Here is a 23,109-nt window from a genome sequence, read left to right on the forward strand (position 1 = left end):
GAGATCTTGAAGCATAGTGGCTATGAGTCACAGGAGACTAAGGCAAGGATATCGCTTAGTTCAAGGTCATTTGGAACAAAGCAAATCCCAGATTCAGGAATGGTGACACATACTTTTAATCTGAGCCACACCTTCTGCTGGAGACCTACATAAGGACAATGGAAGAAGGAAGATCCTCTCTTCTTCACCTGCTTGCCTTGTAGGACTGAGAAACTGTTAGATCCTTGGACTTCCATTCACAGGTGCTGCTGACCATTGTTGGGGAGTTGGACTACAGACTGTAAGTCATCAACAAATCCCTTACTATACAGAGACTACCCATAAGTTCTGTGATTCTAGAGAACCCTGACTAATACAATCACTAACTGCCACTAATGTTCAATAATTCTGCCTTGCCTGCCCCTAAGAGCCAGATCCTAAACCCTACCTAGAAGACGTCCAGAGTCAGTCTCCACTCCTCAACTGCTAGCCTATTACCTATACAACCCACTGAATTGATCTGGGACAGCTTATGGTTTGAACACAGAGTTGCAACCAGAAAATCCTATCCAGTACAAGTTGGAATCTGAATATTAAAATCCCGAGTGACTCAAAGAATGAGAACCAAGTATCATTCTGATGGTTGACAACTTGTCAGATAGGAGTAATAGCAACCAAAGAACTAAATGCCCACCCAAAAGGCAAAAATAGATACACATACACCAAGGAACACCATAAGAATACTAAATCTAGATATTTAGATCCCAATGCAAAAAAAAAAAACAACAAACATAAACAGTGACGACAATATGCCTCCACCAGAAACACCCCTTACTATAATATTGCCTAAGAAAGAATAATTTAGATTGAAGTATGTGGTAAGGACTTCAAAATAGCAATTATGCATATGTTCAAGGACCTTAAAAGGATATGAATAAATGTCTCACTGAGAACTCTGAAGACAAAAATAGTTGACTGAGGAAATGTAAACAATTCAACTATGAAAATACAATATGACAAAGAAGTAGAATGACTAAATTAACCCAAACTGAAATAAGATTTGAAAATAAAAACTCAGGAAGTCAAACAAAGACCTCAGAGAAAAGCCTCATCAACTGATTTAATGAAGTGAAAGAATTTAAGGTCTGGGGAACAACGTGGAAGGAATGGATATCTCTGACATTGGAAATATTAGACCTTAAAGATCTAGGAACAACAGTGTGGGTTGGTACCCAGGGGGGTCCCCCTTCTTAGAGGACAAGGGGAGGGGGTGAGGGAAAGATTGTGAGGAAGAGACTGTGAGGAGGGGCAGCTATGATTGGGATATAAAGTGAATAAGTAAATAAAATAAATAAGTAAATGGAAAAAAATCTAGACACAAAACATCAAACTATCTGGAACACTATGTTTTGGGTTTTTGTTTGTTTGTTTGTTTGTTTGGTGTCACGGCACTCTGGTGGAGTCAGCTTGACAAAGCGAAAGCTGGGAAGCTGGTTCAAGAAGCAAAGAGTTTCAAGGAAACTCCCTTCCCGGGGACCTGGCATTTTCTCCCTAATCTACATAAACCATAAAATTAATTTTTCCATTCCCGCATTAGTCTAGAGTATGGATCCATGTGCTCTCTATATAGCATTACCTAATAGTAAATGCCTTTTAAGATTGTATTCTAACAATAGCTAAAGCCTTTTCCCAGTGTTCTTAGATTCCAGATAGCAGCAAGGAGCTTAACCTATTCAGTAACTAATTAAGCACTACCATAAAGCAATAAAGCACAGCCATTAATTAAGTTGTCCGCAAAGTTTAAAATTCTCACTGAGATAGAAATTCGTATTATAGACTGCATTCCATGCCAAGAGAAAATTAGTATACTATACTAAAAATGGACAGTCTCCAGATATAGATAAGAATTAATGAGGCCTAGAGAATTTTGGGGTCAGTGACAATACATTAGTCTTGAGGCGTATCAAGAGTTAACTACCCTGAGGCTATTAACTCTAAGTGTAAAACTCTTGCCTGGCAGAAAGTGCTAATCTCTAAGGTAAACATTTATCTGGTCCCTACAAATTCCCTTTGTAGTCACTCCCTTTGCATCTGTGTTAATCTCTAATGTTAAACGTTTATCTGGTTCCTTTTGAAGTCACTCCTTTTGCACCTGGAAAAATTCAATGTGCCTTTTTCTGTTATGATTTGCAATTTACTCTGTATTATAAAAGTCTGAGGCTCGACTAGAAAATTACATTCAGATTCAACACCTCTCTTGTGTGTATCTGATTGTCATTTCATCTGGCTCCTTTGCCCATCTGCTTAAGTAATCCCGTTCCTCGCAGACCAAGGACCCAGAGGGTCTGCGGCAGTTTGGTTTTTGGTTTTTGGTTTTCTTTCATTTTTTTTTTATCAAGACAGAGTTTATCTGTACAGTCTTGGCTGTCCTGGAACTCACTCCATAGACCACGCTGTCCTCGAACTCTGAAATTTTCCTGCCTCTACCTCCCAAGTGCTGGATTAAAGGCATGCACCACCACTGCCTGGCTTTATCTGGGACACTATGTACAGACCAAAATTTATGACTGATAAGTTTACAAAAAGGAGACAAAGCTCAGGTCAAAGGCACAGAAAATATTTTAACAAAATATCCTAGACATAGATAGTGCAAGAGTGAAATATCAAGGAGCAAGAGGCATATAGAACACACCCCAGACAGGACTAGAAAAGTTCACACACACACACTTTCCTATGACACATAATAATGAAAACACTTAAATGTACAGAACAAAGAAATGATATGAAATCTGCAAGGGAAAAAGACCAAGTTACATATAAAGTCAGGCCCATTATAATAAAACCTGATTTTAATGGAGACTTTGAAAGCTCAAAGGGCCTGGGCAAATGTTCTACACATTATGAAAGACCAAAAAATGCCAGCCAGGACCACAACACCTAGCAAACTATCAATTATAATCGGTGGAGAAATAAGACCATTTCCTGATTTAAAAAACAAATATTATTATATTTAAGTAATATCTATCCAGCAATTCAGTACTACAGAAGAAACTAGAAAGAAAAATTCTGCATGAAAAGAAGTGTAAATACACCCAAAAAGATGCAAGGAATACACAGCCCAGACCATTTAACCAAAATAAGTTTAAGCAAGAACAAGACAACAATAATAACACAATAATAAGAATTAACAAACACTTCTCATAAATAACTCTCAATACTAATAGTTACAATTCTTCAATAAAAAGACAGGCTGACACTACTGGGCATATATCCAGAAGATGCTCCAACTTGTAATAGGATACATGCTCCACTATACTCATAGCAGCCTTATTTATAATAGCCAGAAGCTGGAAATGACCCAGATTTTCCTCAACAGAAGAATGGATACAGAAAAGTGGTACATTTACCCAATGGAGTACTACTCAGCTATTAAAAACAATGAATTTATGAAGTTTTTAGGCAAATGGATGGCTCTGGAGGATATCATTCTGAGGTAACTGAATCACAAAAGAACACACATATATTCACTCACTGATAAGAAACTCAGAATATCCAAAATACAATTTGAAAAACACATTGAAACTCAAGAAGAAGGAAAACCCAAGTGTGGATACGTTGATTCTTCTTAGAAGGGTGAACAAAATACCCATGGAAGGATTTACAGAGACAAAGTTCAGAGCAGAGACTAAAGGAATTACTATCCAGATACTGTCTCATCTGGGGATCATCCCATAAACAGCCAGCAAATGCAGACCCTTTTGCAGATGCCAACAAGAGCTTGCTGACAGGAGCCTGATATAGCTCTCACCTGAGAGGCTCTGCTAGTACCTGACTAATACAGAAGTGGATGCTCACAGTTGTCCATTAGAAGGAGCATAGGGTCCCTAATAAAGGAGCTGGAAAAAGTACCCAAGTAGCTGAAGGGGGCTGCAGAACCATAGGAGTAACACCAATATTAACTAACCAGTAACCCCAGAGCTCCCTGGGAATAAACCACCAATAAAAGAAAACACAGGGAGGAACTTGTGGCTCTACCTGTAAATGTAGCAGAGGATGGCCTAGCCGTTCATCAATGGGAGGAGAGGCTCTTGGTCTTGTGAAGATTATATGTTCCAGTATAGGGGAATGCCAGGGCCAGGAAGCAGGAGTGGGTGGGTTGGGGAGCCGGGGGCGGGGGAAGAGGATAGGGGATTTTCGGAGGGGACTAGGAAATGTAAATAAAGTAAATATCTAACTAAAAATAAGAAACACAAAAGACTTCCCCACAGCAAAAAAAAAAAAGAAAAAGAAAAGAAAAAATAAAGAAAGAAATTAAGATATTAAGAAAGAAAGAAAGAAAAGAAAGAGAAAAAGGAAAAGAAAAAGAGAAAGAAAAAGAAAAAAACAAGAAAATACAATCCTTACAGAGAATATATGAGATAAAATAAACTCAGGAATGAAACTAAAGGGATAGAAACAAAAACAGTAACAAAGACAAAGAACCAATTAAATGAAGAATTTGGTTTCCTGTTTTAAAAAAAAAAAGCAAGGAGGGCTGGAGAGATATCTCAGCAGTTAAGAATACCAGCTGATTTTCCAGAGGTCCTGAGTTCAATTCCCAGCAACCACATGGTGGCTCACAAACATCTATACTAGGTTCTGATGCCCTTTTCTGGTATGAGGGTGTACATGCAGATAGAGCACTCATACATAAAACAAATATATAAATAAGTCCTTTATAAAAGCACCAAGATTAACCAGCTTTTAGACAAATTAACTAAAAGAGAGTCCAAATGAATAAAAATGGGATTATGAAGCCAGAGACACCACCACATTCATCTAATTCAAAAAACCATATAGACATACTTCAAAAATGTATATCCTACTATAGTGGAAATCCTTAAAAAAACTGATAGATTTCTTGATACATATGACCTACCAAAATTAAATTAAATTGAAATAAACAATTTCAGATTGATCTATAAACATCCCTTAGTGAAACAGAATTAAATATATCCTAACCCATGGTCCAGGGACAGATTAATGTTGCACAGAATTTTACAAGATTTTCAAAGGAGAGTTCATGACAATATGCCTCAAATTATTTCACAAAATTTAAAATGAAGGGGTATGTCTTAATTTTTTTAAAAGCCATTATTACTTGCCATGGACTGGACTCCGTTGGCCCCTCAACCTGTGGGGAACCAAGGTCCTGGTATTCAGGGGAGCAAGGAGTCATCAGGGTGAAAAACAGACACAAACACAAGGGAGTGTTGATCTGAATTTAATTTCTCAAAGCGAGCATCAGACTTTTAATACAGAAGAAAATAAGGAAGTTAGGTGACACATCAGCCAAGGTACATAGAGATTACCCGATGCTTAATGACTCTTTACACAAAACAGAGGAATGGATACATAAAGACTAGCAGGAACTAGGCAATATAACAACTGAGACAAAGTCAGCTCTATCTAAGGTCAGCTATATACTTAGAAACCAGGTGTGAGGTCATCATGCTCCCGGGGGCAAGGACTTTCACCCCCAAGTCATAGTTCTAATTAGGAAGTTCTGCTCTAACTAGACTTCTCATGAATAATGCAATACTCTAGTTCCTTTTTAAACCACAGCCCGATCTTCTTCCTAAACCATTGTAAATTCCTGTATATGGGAGTGACTTGGCTGTTATTCTAAGTGATTTTGTGGGGGACTTTCTTCTATTAAGTGATGTAGTCTGCCATACATAGCTATAATAAGAATTCTAAACTTATTTTGCTAAGCTTGCTCTGAAATTTCTAACTCTATGTAATAGATAGTAATGCCTGATTTCACTCACTATCTCTCTTTCAATATTGGAGGCAATTTGTGTGAATAGGTAACATTCTTACTAAATTGTAAGCACAGGGTCGGCTCAAGAATTGCCTAGGACATTGGTGGAGGCCAGAAAGCAAAGTTCAACCTAATTTAGGTATTTGACAAATCATTCATTAGAGGCACATATAATAAAACAAAACTGAAAGAAAGCACACAGATCCATTCACCGACTAATGCAAGGACAAGTTTGGATCATTCGTGCTATGGGAAGCCAATGCTCCAGGAGACTAATTTTTTGTGAAACTTTTTGGCTTGGGTCTGCGTCCAAGCTTTGGTCTTGCCATGCAGTTTTTACTGGAGTGGGTGTGGCAATTACTGTTACCAAAACCACAAAAAGACTCAACATAAAATTATAGACCAATATCCTTTATGATCATAAATACAATTCTCAAGAAAATACTTCCAAAACATATTCAAGAATACATCAAAAGTTATCAACCATAATAAAGTTGGCCTCATCTTGAAGATTCAGAGATGGTTCGACATATGTAAATCTAATACATATCTATCACATAAACGGACTAAAAGACAAGACAGAAGATCATTTCATTAGATGCAGAAAAAAATTGTGTTTGTTTTATCTCATTTGGTTTTGGTTTTTTGAGACAGGGTTTCTCTGTGTAGTCCAGGCAGTCTTGGATCTCATTCTGTAGACCAGGATGTCCTTGAACTCACAGAGATCCAACTGCCTCTGCTTCCCAGCTGCTGGGATTAAAGGTGTGCTTTAAACCACTTTGCTACAGAAACTGCCTAAGTTTAAAATTCTTTCAAAATAACAGTCCTGAAGAAACTAGGGGTAAAACTGGATATACCTCCACACTATAAAGCAGTTTACAGCAAGCCTATATATAGCCAATATCAATTTAAATGGAGAAAAACTCTAAGCAATTTCACTAAACAGAGGAATATAAGGATGTTTACTCTCTCCATACACATTGTGATGACTATTCTTGGTTGTCAACTTGAGTATATTTGCAATGAACTTCAATCTAGAAATGGAGGGCAAACCTGTGAGCCCGATATTGAAGCATGAAGACAATGTGCCTTTGGTTTGGATCTTGACACTGGAGTCATAGGCTTTTGTGTTAGATCTTGAAAGGGCTCCAGAGAACACTGACTAATACAATGATAATGGCCTGAACCTCTGAACCTGTAAGCCGGGCCCAATTAAATATTGTCCTTTATAATACTTGCCATGGTCATGATGTCTGTTCACATAAATAAAATCCCAACTAGGACAAAGAGCATAAACTGTCCTGAGGATTGGTGGAGTAAATATAGGATCTATGGTTGATTAGTTTCATACACTATGGGCCTTTTTATTTAAGGAGGGCTCAAAGCATGCTTTTTGGTCTAGAAAATGTTTTAGATAAAATTTGTTATTTAGGTTAGAATCCTGTTCAATGATCTAATTCAGAAATAACTCTAATAAAACATGGTACTTGGCCATATTGAATAATTGGTTCTGGTTTATGGGTGAAGAAATGATTTTTTTTAAATCTCTCCATTTAAATGGTATTGCTTGCCTATGCATTGTAGCACTGCCCTGAGACTTTGAGCATCACCTTTCCTTTCTGTCAGTGAATTCCTATAGACGTTTAGGTATTTTTAGCCATTTTTACTATATTGATCCTGTTAATCCATGAGCATGGGAGATCTTTCCAACTTCTGAGATCTTCTTTGATTTCTTTCTTCAGAGATTTGAAGTTCTTATCATACAGATCTTTCACTTCCTTAGTTAGAGTCACACCAATGTATTTTATATTATTTGTAACTATTGTGAAGGGTGTTGTTTCCCTAATTTCTTTCTCAGCCTCTTTATCCTTTGTGTAGAGAAAGGCCATTGATTTGTTTGAGTTAATTTTATATCCAGCTACTTCACTGAAGTTGTTTATCAGTTTTAGGAGTTCTCTGGTGAAACTTTTAGTATCACTTATATATACTATTATGCATATGATAGTATATATACTATGAATTTATGAAATTCTTAGGCTAATGGATGGATCTGGGAGATATAATCCTGAGTAAGGTAACACAATCACAAAAGAACTCACCTGATGTGCACTCACTCATACGTGGATATTAGCCCAGAAGCTCAGAATATCCAAGATACAATTTGCAAAACACATCAAACTCAAGAAGAAGGAAGACCAAAGTGTAGACACTTTGGTCCTTCTTAGAAGGGGAAACAAAATGCCAATGGAAGCAGTTACAGAGACAAAGTGTGAAGCAGGGACTGAAGGAATGATCATCCAGAGACTGCCCTACCTGGGGATCCATCCCCAAAACAAACACCAAAACTAGACACTATTGTGGATGCCAACAAGAGCTTGCTGACAGGAGCCTGATATAGCTGTCTCCTGAGAGGCTCTGCCAGTGCCTGACTAATACAGAAGTGGATGCTCACAGTCATCCATTAGAAGGAGCACAGGATCCACATTGAAGGAGCTAAAGAAAAAAAAAAAAAGAAAAAGCAAGAAAGTAATCCTTCAACAAAACTAAAAGAAGACAGCCACAAGAACAGAACCCCAAATGTAACATCAAAAATAACAAGAAGCCATAATTGCTTTTCCTTAATATCTCTCAATATCAACAGACTCTATTCTCCTAATAAAAAGACAGACTAACAGACTGGCTATGTAATAGGACCCAACATTTTGCTGGATACAGGAAACTCACTTCAGGGAAAAAGACAGACACTCCCTTAGAGTAAAAGGTTGGAAAACAATTTTCCAAGCAAATGTTCTGAAGAAACAAGCTGGAGTTGTCATTCTAATATCGGATAAAATCGGCTTCCATCCCAACTTTATCAAAAAAGACAAGGATAGGCACTTCATACTCATCAAAGGTAAAATCTTCCAAGATGAACTCTCAATTCTGAATATCTATACTCCAAATGCAAGGACATCCACATTCATTAAGGAAATTTTAGTAAAGCTCAAAGCACACATTGCACCTCACACAATAATAGTGGGAGACTTCAACACCCCACTCTCATCATTAGACAAAACCTGTAAACAGAGACACATTGAAACTAACAGAAGTTATGAAACAAATGGATTTAACAGATATCTACAGAACATTTTATCGTAAAACAAAAGGATATTCCTTCTTCTCAACACCTCATGGTACAATCTCCAAAAGTGACCATATAATTGGTCACAAAACCGGCCTCAAGATAAAAAAAAACCATAATGAAATGATCCCATATATCCTATCTGATCACCAAGGACTAAGGCTGATCTTCAATAACAACATAACTAATAGAAAGTCAACATTCCCATGGAAGCTGAAGAACACTCTACTCAATGATAACTTGGTCAAAGAAGAAATAAAGAAAGAGATTAAAGGCTTTTTAGAGTTTAATGAAAATGAAGCCACAACACACCCAAAGCTATGGAAAACAATGAAAGCATTCCTAACAGGGAATCTAATAGCTCTGAATGCCTCCAGAAAGAAACTAGAGAAAACATATATTAGCAGCTTGACAGCATACCTGAAAGCTCTAGAACAAAAGGAATCAAATTCACCCAAGAGGAGTAGAAGGCAGGAAATAATCAAACTCAGGGCTGAAATCAACCAAGTGGAAACAAAAAAGAAAAAAAAAAAGAACTATACAAAGAATCAACCAAACCAGGAGCTGGTTCTTTGAGAAAATTAACAAGATAGATAAACCCTTAGCCAGGCTAACTAGAAGGCACAGGGACAGTATCATAACGAACAAAAACAGAAATGAAAAAATGAGACATAACAACAGACCCTGAGGAAATCCAAAATATCATTAGATCCTACTACAAAAGCCTATACTCAAAAAAAAAAAAAAAAAAAAAAAAAAAAAAAAAAAAAAAAAAACAGGAAAACCTGGATGAAATGGACAATTTCCTAGACAGTTAAAAGATACCAAAGATAAATCATGATCTGATTAATGATCTAAACAGTCCCATTTCCCCTAAAGATATAGAATCAGTCATTAATAATCTCCCAACCTAAAAAGCCCAGGACCAGAAGAATTTAGTGCATAGTTCTACCAGACCTTCAAAGAAGACCTAATTCTAATTCCCCTCAAACTATTTTATAAAATAGGGACGGAAAGTACTCTGACCAATTCATTCTATGAAGCCACAATTACTCTATACCTAAACCACATAAACAAAGAAAGAGACTTCAGAACAATTTCCCTTATGAATGAATATTGATGCAAAACTAATCAATAAAATCCTAACAAACTGAATCAAGAACATGTTAAAACGTTCATCCATCAAGATCAAGTAGGCTTCATCCCAAGGATGCAGGGATATCCACTATATAAACAAATTCAAAGACAAAAACCACATGATCATCTCATTAGATGCTGAGAAAGTGTTTGACAAAATCCAACACCCAATTCATAATAAAAGTCTTGGAATGATCAAGAATTCAAGGCCCATGCCCAAACATAATAAAAGCAATATACAGCAAACCAGTAACCAACATCAATCTAAATGGAGAGAAACTTGAAGCAATCTCACTAAAATCAGGGACTAGACAAAGCTGCCCACTTTCTTCCTACATAGTCATTATAGTACTTGAAGTCCTAGCCAGAGCAATTTGACAGCAAATGTTGATCAAGGGAATACAAATTGGAAAGGAAGAAGTCAAAATATCAACATTTGCTGATGATATGATAGTATATATAAGTGACCATAAAAAAATCCACCAGAGAACTCCTAAACCTAATAAACAGTTTCAGTGTAGTAGCTGGATATAAATTTAACTCAGGGTAATCAGTAGCCTTTCTGTACACAAAGGATAAACTGGCTGATATAGAAATTAGGGAACAACACCCTTCACAATAGTCACAAATAATATAAAACACCTTGGCGCGACTCTAACTAAGAAAGTGAAAGATCTGTATGACAAGAACTTCAAGCCTCTGAAGAAAGAAATTGAAGATCTCAGAAGATGGAAAGATCTCTTATGCTCATGGATTGGCAGGATTATTATAGTAAAAATGGCTATCTTGGCAAAAGCAATCTACAGATTCAATGCAATCATAATCGAAATTCCAACTCAATTTTTCACTGAGATACAAAAAACCTAGGATAGCAAAATCTCTCCTCAAAAATAAAAGAACTTCTGGGGTAATCACCCTGCATGACATCAAGCTGTACTACAGAGTAATTGTGGTAAAAACCACATGGTACTGGTACAGTGACAGACTGGCAGATCAATGGAATAGAATTGAAGACCCAGAAATGAACCCACACACATATGATCTCTTGATCTTTAACAACATAGCTAAAACCATCCAATGGAAAAAGACAGCATTTTCAAGAGATGGTGTTGGCTTAACTGGCAGTTATCATGTAGAAGAATGCAAATTGATCCATTCTTACCTCTTTGTACAAAGCTCAAGACTAAGAGGATCAAGGAACTCCACATAAAGCCAGAGACACTGAAATTTATAGAGGAAAATGTGGGAGAAACCCATTGAAGGCATGGGCACAGGAGAAATTTTCCTAAACAGAAGAGCAATGGCCTGTGCTCTAAGATCAAGAATCGACAAATGGGAACTCATAAAATTGCAAAGCTTCTATAGGGCAAAAGATACTGTCAATAAGACAAAAAAGGCAACTAACAGATTGGGAAAAGATTTTTACCAATCTTAAATCTGATAGGGGACTAATATCCAATATATACAAAGAGATCAAGAAGTTGAACTCCAGAAATTCAAATAAGCTCATTAAAAAATGGGGTACAAAGCTTAACAAAGAATTCTCAACCAAGTAATACCAAAGGGCTAAGAAACACTTTAAGAAAAAATATTCAACATCCTTAATCATCAGGGAAATGCAAATCAAAACAAACCTGAGATTCCACCTCACACCAATCATAATGGCTAAGATAAAAAAATTCAGGTGCCAGACCATGCTGGCGAGGATGTGAGAAAGAGGAACACTCCTCCATTGCTGGTGGGATTGCAAGCTTGTACAACCACTCTGAAAATCAGTCTGGCAGTTTCTCAGAAAACCGGACATAGTACTACTGGTAAATCCAGCAATACCACTCCAGGGTATATACCCAGAAGAAGTTCCAACTAGTAATAAGGACACATGCTCCACTATGTTCAAAGCAGCCCTATTTATAATAGCCAGAACCTGGGAAGAACCCAGATGTACCTCAAAATAGGAATAGATACAGAAAATGTGGTACATTTACACAATGGAGTACTACTCAGCTATTAAAAACAATGAATTTATGACATTCTTGGGCAACTGGATGTATCTGGAGGATATCATCCTTAGTGAGGCAACCCAATCACAAAAGAAGTTACTTTACATGCACTCACTGGTAAGTGGATATTATCCCAGAAACCTAGAATAACCAAGATACAACTTCCAAAACAGAAGAAAATCAAGAATGAAGAACAATTCATGGATATTTCATTCCTCCCTAGAATAGAGAGTAAAGTATCCATTGAAGGAATTGCAGAGACAACGTTTAGAGCTAAGATGAAAGGATTGACCATCCAGAGACTGCCCCACCTGGGGGTCCATCCCATAATCAGCCACCAAATGAAGACACTATTGCATATGCCAGCAAGATTTTGCTGAAAGGACTCTGATATAGCTTTCTCCTGTGAGGCTTTGCCAGTGCCTGGCAAATACAGAAGTGGATGCTCACAGTCATCTATAGGATGGAACACAGGGCCCCCAATATAGGAACTAGAGAACATACCCAAGAGCTGAAGGGGTCTGCAAGCCTATAGGTAGAACAACAATATGAACTAATCAGTACACCCAGAACTCCTGTCTCTAGCTGTATATGTAGCAAAATATGGCCTAGTTGGCCATAATTGGGAAGAGAGGACACTTGGTTTAGCAAACTTTATATGCTCTAGTACAGGGGAAAGCCAGGGCCAAGAAGTGGGAGTGAGTGTGTAGGAGAGCAGGGCGGGGGGTGGGTATAGGGAACTTTTGGGATAGCATTTGAAATGTAAATGAAGAAAATATCCAAAAAAAAAGAAGAAAAGAAAAAAATCGAGAATCCCCAAATGGGACCTCATAAAATTTCAAAGCTTCTATAAGAAAAAAATATACTACCAAGAAGACAAAAAGGCCTCTAACAGATTGGGAAAGCATCTTTACCAATCCTAAATCTGGGATAGGGTCTCATATCCAATATATACAAGGACCTCAAGCAGTGGAACTCCAGAGAAATCAAATAACCCCAGTAAAAAATGTGGCACATACCTAAACAACGAATTCTCAACGGAAGAATACCAAATCATGGAGAATCACCTGAAAAAAGTACAACATCCTTAATCATCAGGGAAATGCAAATCAAAACAACCCTGAGATTCAAACTCACACAAATCAGAATGGCTAAGATCAAAAATTCAGTTGATAGCAGATGCTGGCAAGGATGTGGAGAAAGAGGAACACTCCTCCATTTCTGCAAACTTGTACAACCACTCTGGAAATCAGTGTAGCAGTTCCTCAGACAATTGGGCATAGTTCTATCACAAGATCCAGCAATACCTCTCCTGGGAACATACCCAGAAGATGTTCCAAGTGGCAATAAGAACACATGCTCCACTATATTCATAGAAACGTTATTTGTAATAGCCAGAAGCTGGAAAGAACCCAGATGTCCCTCCACAGAGGAATGGATACAGAAAATGTGATACATTTACACACTGGAGTAGTACTCAGCTATTAAGAACAATGAATTTATAAAATTCTTAGGCAAATGGATGGATCTGGAGGATAACATCATGAGTGAGAGAACCCAATCACAAAAGAACTCACATGATATGCACTCACTGATAAGTTCTTATTAGCCCAGAAACTTAGAATACCCAATATATAATTTGCAAAACACATGAAACTCAAGATGAAGGAAGACCAAAGTATGGATACTTTGCCACTCTTTAGAATGGGGAACAAAATACCCATGGAAGGTGTTAGAGAGATAAAGTTTGGAGCTGACATGGAAGGAAGGACCATCAGAGTCTGCCCCACCTGAGGATCTATACCATAATCAGCTACCAAACACATACACTATTTGCGTATGCCAGCAAGATTTTGCTGACATGACCCTGATATAGGTGAGGTTATGCCAGTACCTGGCAAATATAGAAGTGGATGCTTAGAGTCATCTACTAGATGGAACACAGGGCCCTTAGTGGAGGAGATAGAGAAAGTACCCAAGGAGCTGAAGGGGTCTGTAACCCTATTGGAGGAACCACAATATGAACTAACCAGTACCCCCTGAGCTTGTGTCTCTAACTGCATATGTAGCAGAAGATGGCCTAGTAGGCCATCATTGGGAGGAGAGGTCATTGGTCTTGCAAAGATTATATGCCCCAGTACAGGGGAATGCTAGGGCCAGGAAGTGGGAGTGGGTGCGTTGGAAAGCAGGACAGAGGAAGGGTATAGGGGACTTTCTGGATAGCATTTGAAATATAAATGAAAAAATATCAAATAAAAATTTTGTTAAAAAGCAAACAAAAGATTAGAAGGTAGACATAATCAAATCAGGTTTGAAATCAATTATGTTTAAGAAAGAGCACAACAGAAAGAATCAATGAAACTAAGAGTTTATTTAGAAAATCAGTAATATCAACAAATCTTTATCCAAAATAACTAACAGTCAAAGAGTACATCCAAATGAAATAAATCGAACAGACACTGAGAAAATCCAGATAACCATAAGAATATATTTGAAAAACCTGGACTCCAACAAATTGGAAATATCAAAAGAATTAGACAATTACTCTATATATATACCACATGTGTTGATAACATTTTCAAGACAGTGAGAGTGAAATTGAAGAAGATATCAGAATATGATAAGATCTGCTATATTCATGGATTAATAAAAATAGCAAACTAAAAATTACTATCCCGACAAAGCAATCTACAGATTCAGTGTAATTCCCATCAAAATTCCAACACAAAATTTTCACAGATGTTGGAAGGACAAATCGCATCATCAAATGGAAGCACCAAAATTCCAATAGAGCTAAAACAATCCCAAACAACAAAAGAACTGCTGGAAGTATCCCTATCCCTGCTTTCAAGTTATAATACAGAGGAAGTATTTCTTGCATGCTGAAGACATATGGATTCTGTTTTTGAATCTAGAATAATAAAAGCAAAATTATATTGACACAAAACCAGACAGATTTATTGAACATGAAACATAATTGTAGACATAGAGAAATCATTACAATTATGGGCACCTTCTTTTTGATAAAGAAGTCAGAAATACACACTGCAAAAAGGACAACTTTGGCAAATGGTGCTGGTCACAGGAATGCAAATAGATCCACTTAGCATCCTGCCCCCCCAAAAAGAAACCCACAAGAAAATCAAAGACCTAAACATAAAACCAGAGACACTGGTGTGATAGAAGAGAAAGTGGTGAATAGCATTGAACTCATTGGAACGGAAGACTTTCTAAGCAGAACACCTTTAGGCCAGGAAGTAAGACTTAAAAAAAAAACTAATAAATGGTACCTCATGAAACAAAAGGGCTTGTGCAAAGCAAAGGACACTATCGCTCCATCAAGAAGGCAGCTTACAGAATTGGAAAATATTTTCACCAACTCCACATCTGATAGAGGACTTATATGCAAACTATATAAAGAACTGAATATGTCAAGAAAAACAAATCATCCATCTTAAAAATTTGATGTTGATCTAAATAGAATTCTCCAATGAGGAAACTCAAATAGTTGAGATACACTTAAAGAAATGTTCAACATCCTTAGCCATCTGGGAAATGCAAATGAGAACTACTTTGAGATTTCATTTTACACCTGTCAGAATGGCTAAGATCAACAACACAAGGGACAGCTCATCCTGGGGATACAGTAAGGGGCACATTCATCAATGGTGGGAGTGAAACTTACACAGGTACTATGAAAGTCTGTGTGATAGTTTCGCTGGAAAATGGGAAAAGATCTACCCAAAATTGAGGTTCGCCATTCTTGGGCACATAGCCAAAGGATACTTCATCCTACCCAAGAGATATTTCCTCAACTGTGCTCACTGCTGCTCTGTTCACAAGAGCCAGAAACCAGAAACAACCTAGATTCCCCTAAAGAGAACATGGATAAAGACTGTCTAGTCTGTTTCCTCCCACTAGCACAGGTTTCTAGCAGCTCCTCTCTTGAAGGTTCACACTGACCACCAGTTCTCCCTGGATGATGATTTAACTGCCTTCCTTGTTAACAATGGTTCTGGTCTGGGAAATGCCTGGTTTGCTGGTTATGATGCTCCAGGGCCATCTACCCCTCCATTATGGGGTTGCCCTAGGCACCAGGGCATCACGGTGGGTAAGAGACAGAAGGACACCTTTGTGGGTACTGAGGCCCATTGCAAGAGAGACATCCTGATCCTGAAGTACCCCCATTGGTCATGACATTGTCACAAACTGGTTCAATATGGAGAAGATCTGGCACAAAACATTCTACAACAAACTGCACATGGTCCTCCAAAGGAGCACTGTGCTGCTCACCATTCCCCCTAGAGCCCTAAGGCCAACCGTGAAAAGATGACCCACATCATTTTTGAGACTTATAAAACCACAACCATGTAAGTAGCCATCCAGGCTGTGCTGTTCCTCTAGGCCTCTGGTCATACCACTGCGATTTTGATGGAGCCCAGAGATGGGGTCACACAGAATGTGCACATCTATGAGATAATGTGCATATCTCTGCTCTCCTTGTGCCATCCCGTGTCTGGACCTAGCTGGCCTGTACCTGACAGACTACTACATGAAGTTCATGACCACATGTGGCTATAGTTCACCAAAAAGCTGGGAGGGAAATCATGTCTAATATCAGAGAGAAGCTGTGCTATGTTGCCTTAGACTTCCAGCAAGAGATGGCCACTGATGCGTTCTCTTCCTCAGCAGACAAGAGCTATAAGCATCCAGGTCATCACTATTGTCAATAAGCAGTTCTGCTGCCCTTAGGCTTTTGTTTAGCCTTCCTTCTTGGGTAATGGAATCCCGTGGCAACCACGAAACAACATTTAATTCCATCATGAAGTGTGACATTGACATTCTGTACATGTATAAATGATATTCAGATTTCTATAATCTCCCTAACCTTTCTAGACTCCTGCCCACTTCTACAAACCTTTTAATCCCCCTAGTTCTGTTTCAGACATTGGTTTTGTTTGTTTCTGTTTGAGAATCCTGAGTTTAACTAGGATTATCAGTATGACCATGAGCTCAAAACTCTTTCTTGGAGGCCAGATGCGGGACACTGGATCTGGATCACTGGATGTATGGAAGATAACAACTCTCTCTCCCTCAGAACCCACCAATATTTCACCAAAGAAGGGAAAAGTTGAATGGGTCCTTCCCTGGCCCATTATTTACTGTAGGGAGGTTTTAGTCATGGGTAGACTTTACATATACTCACAGGTGTTGGGAAGTCGTGACTGCACTGGTGGTCCTGTAGTGAAGAAAACAGATTCCATAGCCCTCCTCTTTATGGTCCAGTTTTTATATATTTTCTGCTCCTTTTTTTTTCCTCTGAGGATCCATGAGGGTTCATGCCTAAACAAGATAGTAATACCATTCAGCCATCTCTTATTATCGTGCTTTGAGCAGTTATGCATATTATTCCTCACTGTAGTTTATTGTGAAAAGGGTTTCTCTGAATAAATCTTGAAGTAGAATTTCCCCTAGATATAAACATAGATACTTAGAAGGGAGCTTGACACCTTGAGACTTTACATAAACAACAGGAATAAATTCTCCCCTAGGGCCAAAGGCATTTTCTATCCTCCTGTGGAACTGGCCTCAAATCCAATCGCAGATACACTGGCTATCCCTATTACAGTGATGTCACTATTGTGTAGCTGGACACATCTTTCTTGGCAGATTGGTATTATACATCATAAGGTTCATATCTGGGTAACTCTGTTGATGCCATTACTCTGCCAGCATCCTGAATACCACAATCCAGAACTATGAAAGCTAACTAGATGGAAGGAAGTTTTCAGTTACATGCCAGCTCAATTTCTCTATATTTTACAACCACGTTGTGGTTTGTCTTTTGTAGCAGGGTCTTATCATATATTCATGGTAGGCAAACAGAAAGAGTGTGAAGAACCTGTATTATTTTCAAGATTTCTGGGAACTTCCTGAACATACCTGGCATTGGGATTTTTTTTTTGCTTGATTTTCAGCAGCAGTATTATGTAGACATACAGGCCATCTACCAGCTAAATATGTGTCTTTTGAGACTTTATCAATTTTATTATAAACAGTAAGTTTCCATGTGGATTTTCAAGTATATCCTTAGCTTTGTTTATCCCCTCATCCCACCAGCTTTTCTACCCTATCTCTACTTAAATTTTCCTCATAGGTTGAATATTCATATTAGTGATTGTACAAGTAATGGGCTTATGAGAGGACAAACACTTTCACAACTTAAGCATTTCTGGGAATCTATTAGAGAAAAAAAGAATCAATATAATAATCTATCAAAAGGAAGTGGCCCTTGAGTGGGGTAAAATGCTCATGTTGCAACTGCAAGCTAATACTGATACTGACACTGTCAGGATCATACTTCCGAGTAACATTTATTGTGGTGAAACCTTCACTCTTCTCACAGATTATTCTTGTGATGTCATCTAGGCATGACTAAAAGCAAACAAATTAAGGAATGTGACTTTTTATTACCCCTGAAACTATTATGAACTTAAGATTTCTGATTTCTTTGGAAAGTCGGGTACATTATATGGTGATTCTCTGAGAGAGAAAGGTTAAATGATGTTTTGCTAAGGCAGACACTGGTGATAGGATGCTTTGATACTGAAGATGCACATGAAAGAAGGTTTGGCTGAGGCCAACACATGGGTGACAGGATGATTTGCTGAAGTAGACACAATTGAGAGGATGTTTTACAGAGGGAGATACAGGTTAGAAGATGTTTTGTTAAGACAGACTTGTGAGAGGAGAGGTGGTGTTAAGAAAGAAAATAACTATGACCTCACAGACACTTGGAGGTGTGTCTTGCATTGGTTCACCTTGCTCTGCCTCCATAGACTTTGCTGGCCAGGCTCTGGGAATGGATTGCCAGCACAGAGGAATAAAAAGAAATATTTAAACATTTGACTTGGCTTCTTACAGATTGCAATTTATTAACAGTAAGGAGTCCATATAAAGTTAATATGTAAATGCAAATCAGTAAAACAAAACCATAAAACACGCATACATATGCAAGTTAAACAAATAACTAGATTTATAAGGAACTTTTAGAAATATATATATATATATATATATATATATATATATATATATGTATGCAAAGCATACACAGAAATTGTTGAAATAGGCATACAACTACTTGCATGAAATACTTCTCATTAATCCTAATCAAAAGAGGCTAACAATAAAATTAGCAATAACAATGTTTACTGTTTATATTGGCAAAAGCAGTTAGTAAGTGATTATCTCAAATACTACAGACATTTGAGTGCTCATAGTCAAGGGTCAAGGGTTGGAATATGTACAATCTTAAACACACATCAGGATGAATTTGGCCTGGTTGTTCTCTTTAAGGAAAAGAAAATTCAGCTGGCAAGGTTGAAAAACTAGGTGAACTAGGTTCTCCAGTTTGATGGAGGTCATCTTCAGCAAAATAGTGTGGTCCATTTAGAAATAGTGGGAGAAGGGAGAGGTGAGGGGAAAGGAGGAGCAGAATGGGAAAAGGAAAGGAAGAAGGAATTTAGGAATAATAGAAGGGAGGGAGGAAGGGAGATGGGAGGATGGTGGGGCAAATGTGCAAGGGAGAAAGGGGAAGGAGGAGGGAGTGGGAGGGGTTGCTATCAGGAGGCGGGGCCTGTGCTCAGGCAACACACATGTGGACAATGAAGAATGCCCTGCCTTCTCTGTGACATCAGAATCTGTAGTAGAGAAACCCAGAGAAGTCTAGGCAGGACTGGCAGACTACAGCAATGCCTCAACCAAGAAGCCTCTGCGAGAGCTTGTTCTAGGAATTTTCATCAATGGGGCTTTTAGTCAACAGGGTCTTGAGTTGCAGGGATTCCAGTCTGTTAGAGCCACAGCCAGAAGCCATAGCCAGAGCCAGCTACATTCCTGGCAGTCGCAAGCGAAAAAGAAACAGTTTGGAGGAGTTGGCAACAAGTTCTAATGTTCATGGACCTCAAAACCAGGGAATGTATCCACATCAAGTTCTCAACTACATCTACTGGAAAAGGGTTAAGATCTCATCTAATGATGCTTATCAAAACTTACTCTTGGACGGGCATGATAGCGACATTAAAATCCGTGCTCTAGGAAGAACATGGTGTTTACACAAAGTATTTTTATGTCAGTCAGGCTACTTTGCTAACATTCTCAAAGGTACTTGGAGAGAATCACACCATGGTGTTATAAATCTGATCATTAAGAATGAGGATATTGATACCCGATCTCTGCATTTTGTGTTTGCTGCTTTGTACACGGATGCGGATTTGTCAATAACACCTCTGGAAGTTCCTCAAGTTTTGGCAGCAGCATGCCTGCTTCGGGTGGATCGAGTAATTCAGCAGTGTGAAGGAATCATGAAAGAAACTATCAACAGGAACACTGTGTGCTCCTATTATTTGGCAGCAGAAACCTATAGATTAAAAGCTGTAAAGATGAGATGCTTTGAATGGCTTCTTTGCAATTTGATGGTACATCCAAGTGTGGCACTTTACAAGGAAGTAGATATGAAGTTGATGTATCTTCTAGCACTGTCTTCTGACTTACTAGTCATGCAAAAGGAGATTGATGTATATACCACACTAAAAATATGGATGTTCCTTTATCTTAATCCATGCTGGAACGGAACCATGAAACAGCTTTTACAACACGCAAACAACTGGCTTTCCACCCACATGGCATATGTTGATAACATCAGTTTTCTTGAAAGTGAAGAAGGACTAATATTTCAACCAGTGTTTAAAAAGCTGAGATTTCAGCACATCATCTGTGACTTGACTTCCACAACTATTCTTGAATAAGATCGACTAATACCTATGGCATGGTTGTCACCCATTTACAAACAACAGTGGTTGACTTTGCTGCGAACACAAGAATATGGGGTAATTGGACCACAAGTTATCAATGAACAAGAACTTGAAGAATGCACCATGAGGTGTGGTACAATGATCCCCAAGGATGGAAGATATACTTGGAAGTGGTCAGTTGGACGACTTGGATTTCCTTTACGTGTGACCTTTACCAGGCAGTGTGTAATTTTAAGGCAACGGTGTCAGAGGTGTGATGTTTCTGCTTTCCACAACCATATCCGAAATGTCATATTCAGAATAACTTTGGTGTGTTTTGATTCCAACAAAAGAGTAACTTTCAGAAAGACAACAGGTTATAAAATCCTCACCTTTGAATATAAGGAGGAGTGAATTCTAATGAAATTGGATAGTGATGTTCTAACCTTCCCTATGTGTATATTCTGCAATTTCCTTTTTGTAAACCTAGGAAATGCAGAAAACAAGTAATCTTATCAATTATTAGACTGTAAGCATTTTACAAGTATTGAATGGCTCATTTAATATGAAGGCTGTGTAATGACTACAGTGAGGAAGACTCAAAACGAATGCAATATTCTTTGGAGTCTAGTACCACCAGAAGTGACTGCTTCCCTCCATCACCTTATTTCCATGTATTTCTGAAGAAAACCTTTACTTCCAACAAAGTATTTGTCAAATCAAATAAACCTAATCTTCTGATTTAAATTTACCATCGAGATCCAAGCTTGGAATGGAAATAAGAGACTATATTTGCAAGGTAAAACATCTCAATCAACTTGTTAAGTAGATTTGGCCCTAGCTAAAATTGAGACAAAATAAAATCATGCCATTGTTGAAACTGTTGTGAACCAATGCATTCATTATGTCATTATTATAAGACGTAAATCATTGGTTAAAAGGGAATATTTGAGATTACTCTCGGTGTGGGCTTTCAAATCACTAAATAATGCCGTTTGGGTTCAGAAAACATTTACTGCTGACTATGTCTAACTAAGTATATATGCACACATACAGACATTTATCTTATACTTAAATTTCATGCCCTATCCTGGATAAGCAAGTGAATTATATATGCAATATATTTACATAGAACTATATATACTTATGTAATATATTTATGTATTGATGTAAGGGTAAATACCAAGAATCAAATTTTTGAAAGGGGTAAACAAGATAGGAAATGGAAAATAGGCCTTCATGATACCTATCATTTGCTATCAAGGTATGAGCTGTATCATAGTATACTGATCAATTTCTCTGCCTTAATTTCTTTTACTGTTGCAGTGATTTTATGTTTTTAAAAAGACCTTATGAAATCACCTTAGGGGCAACAGTTTCAATTATCTCAGACTTTGAGTCTCTAGGCTTCCGCGGCAGGAGTTTGAAGAAACTGGTCACATCACACCTACAGTAGAAAGAGAGCACCTTAATGCAAGTACATCAATAACTTTCTCCGTTGTGTAGAGTTCAAGATTAGAGTCAAGGAATAGTGCCACCCCGGATAGGTAGGTCTTCCCAAGTCACTTTATGCAATCAAGATAACCTCCAACAGGCATTCCCAGAGCCTGGACTCTCACATGATTGTAGATGCTGTCACAATTCTTCCTCTTGTCAACATGATACAGGAACACACCACTTTTAAGCCATAACCTAACAACCTTTGGTCTTCATAGGTTCACAACCATGGCATGGTACAAAATTCACTGTATCCAACTTTGAAAGTCCCATAAATAGTTCCCTTGTTCAATGTGGCTGGTTCTGTGCCAATGCCATGATGATTTTACTACTATAGCTTTGTAGTCTAATTTGAACTGGGAATGGAGTCCCCAGCAGTTCCTTTTTAATTCAGGATCGTTTTAGCTATCCTGAGTTTTCATTTTATTTTCTAGATGAAGCTGAGTGTTGTCCTTTCAAGGTCTTTACCTTATTTCTCTTGGTTACTAGGCCTCATGTGCTCATGATGCCTCCTAAGTTGACTAGGCTTCACCTATGTCTACTAGTACTCACATGTACACCATGGCTCATATGGATATTCCAGTTACCCACCATTACTGGGCCTCCCATGCATGCCAGGTACTGCAAAAGCCTTTCAGTCCTTCCAGGCTAAGGAAGCTAGAAACGTTTACCACATCTCCAGTGTTTACCAACCCTCTCAAACTCACCCAGCCACCAGGGTACTAGGATCTACCTGATTACAAAGCCTTCCATACTCTCCAGGCCTCCTTTGGTTAATGGCAC

General features: G+C 38.1%; 1 long non-coding RNA gene and 2 pseudogenes across 2 annotated transcripts; 2 read left to right on the forward strand and 1 right to left on the reverse strand.

Annotated features, from left to right (window-relative positions):
• Positions 1-250: 250 nt before the first annotated feature.
• Positions 251-19,478, reverse strand: Gm46675. The gene is made up of 3 exons (XR_001782765.1): positions 19,362-19,478; positions 17,247-17,383; positions 251-278 (listed from the first exon to the last, which is right to left on the reverse strand). It is a non-coding gene; the product is annotated as a predicted gene, 46675 (long non-coding RNA).
• Positions 15,935-16,882, forward strand: Gm15256 (predicted gene 15256; annotated as a pseudogene).
• A 279-nt stretch (positions 19,479-19,757) lies between the features above and the next one.
• On the forward strand, positions 19,758-21,712 carry Gm5925 (predicted gene 5925; annotated as a pseudogene). Its single transcript, NR_040410.1, has one exon. The product of NR_040410.1 is annotated as a predicted gene 5925 (transcript).
• Positions 21,713-23,109: the final 1,397 nt, after the last annotated feature.

The sequence above is a fragment of the Mus musculus genome, chromosome X, assembly GCF_000001635.26.
Source record: "Mus musculus strain C57BL/6J chromosome X, GRCm38.p6 C57BL/6J".
In the NCBI taxonomy this organism is placed as follows: Eukaryota; Metazoa; Chordata; class Mammalia; order Rodentia; family Muridae; genus Mus; species Mus musculus.